Source organism: Lactuca saligna, chromosome 4 (genome assembly GCF_052625555.1).
Source record: "Lactuca saligna cultivar CGN05327 chromosome 4, ASM5262555v1, whole genome shotgun sequence".
In the NCBI taxonomy this organism is placed as follows: Eukaryota; Viridiplantae; Streptophyta; class Magnoliopsida; order Asterales; family Asteraceae; genus Lactuca; species Lactuca saligna.
Genome location: NC_136420.1, coordinates 212,038,144 through 212,043,361, shown reverse-complemented (window position 1 = coordinate 212,043,361; position 5,218 = coordinate 212,038,144).

Here is a 5,218-nt window from a genome sequence, read left to right as displayed (position 1 = left end):
CTTGTACAACTTTACTTTTGAATCGATGTAAACAATATTATGTAATCTAATGTTTTGTGATTACTGCTTTACTATGTGCATTGGATTTGATACTTAACGTGGAGTCCGCCCCGGAAACATTTCCACCTTTGGTTTTCAGGGTGTGACATTAGCCGAACGGGTAGGATAGGACCAAACCTTCCATTATAAGTATAATGAAGTACAAAAGTAACTAAATGTTTTACAAATTCCCAATCTTAGTTACTTAGGAAAAAGTGAATTAATGCAATTCCATGAAATTACACTTTGTGCCCTTGCGAAGACGTTAGTGGAGCGTGTGTGGTTTACCGGCACACTAAATGGTTATAAGAAAAGGTAGCAAAGGGTGACTCAATGTTTGTCATAGTTCGGTGGAGCGTGTGTGGTTTATCGGCACATCGAATAGATGACCGTAAAATGTGAGGGCATCATGTAAGTTTGCATGGTTATTCACACCCGCTTTGTGATCCTCGGCATCCCAGTCACAAACTAGAGGGGCATATCGAGATTCAAACATGCCATTGAAAAGTTCAATGAATCTCAAAGAATCTTGGAGTTTTCATAGATTTAGAACTTAAATTTCTTTTTCGTTTTTCATGGTGGAAATTAGTGAATCGTCATTCACTTACCTTCAAATATTCTGCAACTAGATTATGACATCCCTTTTCTAGGTTGTAGAGTATTGTGTTGGGTCCTAGCCTTAATATCTCATTTGGGTGATTTATTAAGGACTCAATCTATCAACTAACTTGAATTTATGTTTTCTCCCGTTTTGTAGATGTCAATGTTCGACAACTATGGTCTTCCCAAATCCCGTGGAACAAGCTTTCCACATGAAGATGATATTCCATGATTCGATCGAGGAACAAGAAATCATGCTTCATTTCCTCCTCCTCCTCCCGTTGTTCTCCCTAACCCACAAGATCGAAGAATTGAAAGGTTCAATGTCACTAAAGCCCTATTGGAAATGAAACATGAAGATGGTAAACCCTTGTGTGCCCACATTCTAGGAATGAAATCACACATTGATAGGTTGAGAATGTTGGGTGTGTCATTCCCGGATAAGTTGGCTGTGAACTGGGTTCTGCAGTCACTTCCCGAATCATATAATAAGTTCAGAAGAAAGTATTATATGATGGATCATGACGAAAGCCTCATTGACCTAACTTACATGCTCATTGCTGCTGAATCAGAAATGATTTGGCAAAGTAATGGAGCGTATTTGTTGGGAAAGTCAACCAACCATGCTTCCGAGGATGTTATAGGAGAACCGACTTGCGTTTGCTACCAAGAGAAAGGGCGTTGGATACAAGTCTGCCCTAAGTGCCTGAAGAGTTCAGAAGATGGGAGAGTCAAAGAGTATGGCTGTACTTCAGGTAAAACCCACTATCTAACTCGATTAAGTTCCTATTCGTTGATTCTTAGTACATAATGTGATAAGATTGCATTTGAATGTTTTGCAGGATCGATGAAAACAGAGGAAGCTTGATGAAATAGCAAGATGAATCTAATCACGAAGACATGGATTCAAAGATTAGATTTTGAGTTTAGATAGAGTTGTTAGGAATATTTATTACATAGTTTTCAGTTGATTTTGCATTGTAAGGACAAATGTTTTCCGCTGCTTTTATAAATAAAATAAATTTTGTTTGACGTATTTATTTATTTATTTCCTTGCAATGAAATCGTTATGAAAAATTGATGTTCGTATATTTACAACAAATGGATGTGATTCTTAATTATGTTGTTTGTGGAAATGTCGAGAATTTACCAAATAGGGAAAGTTTCTCATCGCCGAAGTTTCTATTGGATAGAGATTTGGAATCGTACAACAAGAATTGTATGATGGATGAATAAACTTTCACATTTGGAAATTAGACTAATTCGCTGACAAAGTATCAAGTGAAGTACTAGAAGATTGAGTACACAAAAGTTATGTGTTGATCAAAGTCCACCATAAGAGTAACAAAGATATTCGTCATGATTTACTAAAGGTTTAGTAAATATGATTATACTTATAAGATTAAGTGTAATTCTAAATTGATTGAAAAGGTTTAAATCAATAGCAGAACGAATAAGAAGAATAAAGTAGGCAGAAAGATAAGAGTTTCTCCATTCTAAGAAGAAGGGAGAGTACCTTTTACGCTTTATGATAGGTCTTAATGATTAAGAACCATATCTCAATTGATCCTCTAAGTGAGTCTTAGTAAAATTGTATGTCTAAGAAGAGGAATCAAGAATTGAAGAAATGGTTAAATCAAGAAGTTTATCATACTTCGTTCCAAAACAAGTCTTAAGTTAAGATTGTGACATTAAGTGACAAGTCCTAAGAAGGTTATAACACTCATCAAATGTAGAATATGGAAAAGGTTTTTCTTATTCTTGCACATTTGAAATTGGAAAGTTGTGATGTCTTGGATAAGACAAAGATCAACTATGACAAATTTTGTGAAGTGTTTTTGTCTTGATAAAAACTACACTAACTCTTGAATATTTGTTTGTCAAGAAATGTTTATTGACAAAAGAATCTTATATGTCAAGGAGTCAGTGGGAGTCTTGATGATCTTGAAAAGTTTCAAGAACTAATGAAGAATAAACCTTATCGATCATCACTAGCACACGACTTGAGGTTCATAACCTATCGTGTTGATACTATCTTGTTTATGTGCCGTTCCAATTGAGTTAATTATTCATGTGAGCCCTGCGAGTTCTCATTTGAATGCATAAAAGGCAAGGACATTAATCAATGAAAAGTACATTGACAGGAAAGGGTGAGCTGCTTAACTGCTTGGAAGACATAGTGGGCAGCTGTGTTACCATAAGGCAAGAAATAAAGATTAAGAAAGTTCGGTTCATATGAGTTTGAATTTGTCGCAAACTTTGGTTTTGACAAATTCACATGGATAGGAACACACACATACACCATTAAATCTAAGTGTCATAAGATTCCCTCCTTCATTAAAATGACTGTGAGGAAATGCTTTCACTAATAGAGATTTTAAGAAGATAGTGATTGTGAGATTGTATTCTCGAATTCGATTATGGTTACGGTATCCCTTTCCATGATTCGAATTGTGAGATTTGGCAATTAGTCTTAATTGTTTAGACACACATATGAGCTATCTAAAGTAAAGGTCTATAAGTTTGAGAAGCTTTGATAAAGAATTAGCATAGCATTAGGTATTAGAAACATAAACTTAAGAAATTCAACAAGTATTGTTTTTCTCGAAGTTAAGCTGTTTTCTGAATACATGTCAAAGCTAGTGGGAGCATAAGTGTTATGTTTTGTAATAATCATTATGATAGTAGGAGAATAAATGTTATGATTGTATGATTATTAAGGCAAGTATTGCATGTTAGCAATATTAATTATAGAAAAACAAAAGTTATACTTTGCAGAGTCGCAATAGTTGAAAAGTTGTTTTGCTATAATTAAGGGAGAGAATATTATGCTTCATTTCAAATCTAAAGGCTTAGGTTGTGGAATGTTAATAATTTAGTCAAGGAAACATAGTGTGTTCACAAATTTCGATTATGATTATGGCATTCCTCTTCATAGTTCGAATTTTGAGAACGTAGCACATAAAACATTATGACAAAAGATTGATAAAGTATTATATCTTTATGTAAGACGTTATGCATACGCTTCGGGTATAGGATCGATTGCAAATGCTATAATATTTGACCATTCTAAAATTTTCCAAATGTCTAGCGCATTTAGAGAGAGAAAGGACAAGAATCGGTTTTGACTAAGATAATTAAGCAACTATCAAAGGACAATCCAAAGTTCACCGAGGATTGGTCGCTTATGAGTAGTTAGAAATATAGTACTGAATGGACCATATCGACATTATTATGAATAAATAAGATTCTATTAAGAATTAGTTTTCATATGGAAAATATGGAAATGTGTCCATATTGGGAATTGAATATTGAAAATCTATGTCTAAATTAGAAACTTTTATGCAAAAGGATGTTCAAAGGAATGTACTTTGAGTGAGAGACATCATATCTAAGGAATTGTATTGTAACAATCTCTGATAGAGGACGTTGTAATATTGTTGGCAATAGTCTTTGTGACTTTGGTGCTATGACATTACGAAAGGATCATTGCATAAAATGTTAGAATCTAGCATATTCTATAAGTGGCAAGAATTTGATATTCTTTCACTTATGAAAAAGGATTTGGAGTTGTGAAATGAGTATGATTGGAAATGCGTTCATTTGGTCTATTTCACAAAGTAAGAACCATAGGTAAACACTGTGTGCATGATAAGAGCATGGGACAAGTGTAATAATTCAAGTAAAAAGTTGATTACCCGAAACAACAAATAATGAGTAATCGATATGGTGATAAATCAAAGGTGTTTTATTTATGCTCAAGGGTTTGAGGCCATATGGTATTAGTATTATTCTTGTGTTTCACCTTGCATGTTTTGACTTCCTAAATAATTTAATTGGTTAAGAACAGTCAAATTATTCAAATGGGCCACAGTCGTTCATATGTTGGAAGTAGGTATGAATGAAGACTGTCGTGAATTGGTATGTGGATTGTCTAAAGACTAGTAGACATAAGCAAATGGTTGCTGCAACGTTCATGAGTGCTTATGAATATGATTTGAGCATTGGATTAAACCCACGCTCACTTGGATCACTCCTTGAATTGTATCACAAGTGATTGGTAATACGATAACATCTTATATTCTTGAAACCGAGATGTGTGAGCTGCATCTTGCAAATCGGTTGCACATTGATAATATGTAAATGCACCAGTAACTTGGTGTCATAAAACATATTGTTGCGTGTAATTCGGTAAGTGAGTGCAAGCGAGCATTGAGTCAAAGTTTATCCGTTCCTTTTATCCAAAGTAGGATAAAAGCGATATCTTTGGGCCCCTCGATGGTTTAGTGATGACAAACGTAAATGCTCGGCCGAGCTAGGGCTAATTTGATTTGTTCAATTAGTCAGTCCTCATAAATCGGAAGTCGAGAAATAGTACAGAAAGAATGATTTGAAATCATGTCTTATACGATATCTAGAATGGAGGAATATATGATCCCTTATCTAAAGGACACGCGTATCTGATAGGATCAGAGTTGATAGCGGCTTTGGAAAGCTATGATTGCAGATTAGGATCTGAAGTCATACGCAGAATAGTTATTAAACTTATCCAAGTGGGAGACTGTTGGATTAGAGTTTA